General features: G+C 41.2%; 1 non-coding gene across 1 annotated transcript; it reads right to left on the minus strand.

Moving 5' to 3' along the window:
- Window positions 1-2,585: 2,585 nt before the first annotated feature.
- LOC112788272 (small nucleolar RNA R71) lies at window positions 2,586-2,692 on the minus strand. The gene has a single exon (XR_003195643.1). It is a non-coding gene; the product is annotated as a small nucleolar RNA R71 (small nucleolar RNA).
- Between the last annotated feature and the right edge of the window lie 930 nt (window positions 2,693-3,622).

The raw sequence follows: 3,622 nt of genomic DNA on the forward strand, positions 1-3,622 counted from the left end.
GCTAATGTGGAGAAAGCAAGTGATCGCCAACGTTAGTGACACCTACCTTTGTCACTAACGTTGGGATGTACCACCACAAGCCACTATGAGCAACGTTAGCTCCCACGTTAACTTAGTTAACGTGGAAGCTAACGTGGATAAAGGAGATGATGAGCCAACGTTAGTGACACTCACCTTTGTCAATAACGTTGGAGATGGCTATCAACACCACGTTAGAAGCCACGTTAACCTAGTTAACGTGGACTCTAACGTGGGAAGTAGGGGCATCTTGGAACGTTAGTGACAAAGGTAAGTGTCACTAACGTTCTCGAAGGATTGGCAAGCCTACGTTAAGAGCCACATTAACCAAGTTAACGTGGACTCTAACGTAGAGGGAAGGGAGGACTCTCAACGTTACTGGAAAAGGTGAGTCCCAATAACGTGTGCGAAGGACCAAGAGGCAATGTTAGTAGTCACGTTGGTGCCACTAACGTTGAAGTTAACATGGATCATCCCTGGGTTAGGAACGTTAGTGAAAAAGGTGATTTTCACTAACATTCTCGAACCCACACTCTCACTTAACGTTAACGCCACTAACGTCCTAAGCTAAACACCCTGCCTACTTCACACTTTCTCTCTGCAAGTAAAGCTAAGCCCACTGAAAAGGATAACTGCTTCAAACTCAAGATCCAAAGGCCCATATCCAAGACTTGAAGAACCAACTAGAAGATCAGAAGAGTAGTATATATAGGGGTAGTTTTGAATTAAAAAGAAGCCTTTTGGGGGAGTTGGAAATTGGAGAACTACTCTCTGTATAATTTTACTTTCTCGGCACTTCTAGTTTTACTTTTTATAATGTATTTTCCATCTTTGTTTTCGATTTCCAGAGCTACGAACAACTAAACCCCTTTCATTGGGTTAGGGAGCTTTGTTGTAATTTGATGGATTAATATTAGTTTTTATTATTCTTCTTCTATCTTTTCTCTTGATTTTACTAGAAAGCTTTCAATCTTCATCCAATTGGGTAGTTATCTTGGAAAAGAAGCTATTCATACTTGGATCTCTTCTGAACCTTGGAAGAGGAATGAAGAGATCATGCTAGAAATGCTTTCTCATGTTGGACCAAATTGGGGTTGGATGGATATGGTGACTATAATTCTACCAACACTTGATTTGGGAATGCATGTGGTATAATCAGTGACCATACTTCATCTCTTCTCATGAGCAATTGACCAAGGAATTGGCTATTGATCAAGATTTGAGAGATTGAATTACAAGGAATTGTAATTCGATCACTTAAGATTGCCAAGGAGATCAATGAACGCATTGATTGAGGAAGACATGAAAATGAACTTGATCCGGAGAATGCAATATCTCCTAAGCCCAATGAATTCCCCATTTCTGATATTACCCATTCTCTTTAATTTCTGTAATTTACTTTTATGAGCATCTTCCCCATTCCCATTTAAGATTCTGCAATTTACTTTCCGCCATTTACATTCAGCTCTTTATTTCCAGCAATTTACATTTTCTGCTATTTACTTTCCCGCTATTTAATTTTCTGCAAATCTCAAATCAAATTCTGCTTCGCTCAACTAGAACATTCCTCTAATTAAAGTTTCTTGACCAATCAATCCCTGTGGGATTCGACCTCACTCTATTGTGAGTTTTTACTTGACGACAATTCGGTATACTTGCCGAAGGAAAATTGTTGAGAGACAAGTTTTCGTGTATCAAGTTTATGGCATCGTTGCCGGGGATTGATTTTGTATCAACAATGATTAAATTGGAGGATAACTAGATTGAGCATTTTTTTCTTTTGTTTGATTTAAGTTCATTTGAGTAATTTACTTTCTGTTCAGTTATTTTCTTCCCTTCCCCCTACCCATTTTCTTAGTTGTTTACAATTCAGTCCACTAACCCACTAACTGTTTGATATATTGCATCACTCACACTAACAGCATTTCTATAGAAATTACTTTCTGCATCTATTTTCTTGCTTGTGCCTTGTTGGTTGTATGACAGAGAGAAGAAGCGGGGCTTCAACTTCCTTTGATTCTGATCCTAAGAGGACCTTCCTTAGATTAAGGAGGGAAGCAAGAGGAAAGAGAGTAGTTGGTGCTGAGGAAGAAGAGGAGTACTTTGAACCAGATATGGACGAGAATATGGAGAACCATCATGAAGAAGAGGCTCACAACCATGGCAGAGAAGGTCTAGCAAATCATGCTGGGCAAGAGAGAAGAGTTCTGGGTTCGTACATCAATCCAAACCCAGGAAATTGCAGAAGTAGCATCCAAAGGCCAACCATACATGCCAACAACTTTGAACTAAAGCCACAGCTTATTACCCTTGTTCAGAATAATTGTTCATTTAGAGGAGGTGTCCAAGAAGACCCCAGTCAATATCTAACCACCTTCCTGAGGATATGTGATACTGTGAAGTCTAATGGTGTTCATCCTGACACCTATAGACTACTTCTGTTCTCTTTCTCACTCAAGGACAAGGCATCTAAATGGCTGGAATCCTTCCCAAAGGAGAGTTTAGCAACCTGGAAAGAGGTGGTGAACAAGTTCTTGGCAAGATTCTATCCTCCTCAACAGATCAACAGGCTGAGAGCTGAGGTGCAAACCTTCAGGCAGCAAGATGGTGAGACTCTATATGAAGCATGGGAGAGGTTTAAGGACCTGACAAGAAGGTGTCCACCAGATATGTTCAATGAATGGGTGCAGCTGCACATTTTCTATGAAGGCCTTTCTTATGAATCAAAGAAGGCAGTAGACCACTCATCAGGGGGATCTCTGAACAAGAAGAAGTCCATTGAAGAAGCCATAGATGTCATTGAGACTGTAGCAGAGAATGACTATTTCTATGCTTCTGAAAGAGGCAACACTAGAGGAGTGATGGAGCTAAACAATATGGATGCACTATTGGCCCAAAACAAACTTATCACCAAGCAGCTGGCTGACCTCACCAAGAAGATGGAGAGGAACCAAGTTGCAGTAATCACCACCTCATCAGCAACCCAAGAGGGAGTGAATGCAGAGGCAGAGGATGAGCAAGAACAAGCCAACTACATTGGAAACTCACCCAAGCAGACCCATGATCCATACTCCAAGACCTACAACCCTGGTTGGAGGAATCACCCAAACTTTGGGTGAGAAAATCAACAAGATCAAAGCCAAGATCAGAGACGTCACAACCCTAACAACCATGCAGCTCACCAACATTCCACACAGAGATCATATCAACACCACCCTAACAACACCTCTCCACATCCATACCAAAACCAAAATAACCCAACTCACCCATCCAACCTCAACTCATCATCATCTGAAGATAGACTCTCAAGGATTGAGAATATACTTGAAAGCATATGCAAAGAGATTCAAGATAACAAGGTGTTCAAAGAGGAGGTCACAAAGAGCAAGGCAACATCAAAAGGAACAAAGAAGAAGGTACCAAGGAGGTGGAGGAACAAGAAGATCCCTACAGAGGACTTCTCTCCAAGGAATAAAGTAATCTCAGTTTACTTCCCAGTCATTCCCCTCGATCTCCCCACCATCCCATCTCAGCTACCTAAAGTTTTTACCATCAACAGAGTCCTCTCCTTAGAACATGTGGAGATCCTTGATGAAGCCAATGG

This window comes from Arachis hypogaea, chromosome 20 (assembly GCF_003086295.3).
Source record: "Arachis hypogaea cultivar Tifrunner chromosome 20, arahy.Tifrunner.gnm2.J5K5, whole genome shotgun sequence".
In the NCBI taxonomy this organism is placed as follows: domain Eukaryota; kingdom Viridiplantae; phylum Streptophyta; class Magnoliopsida; order Fabales; family Fabaceae; genus Arachis; species Arachis hypogaea.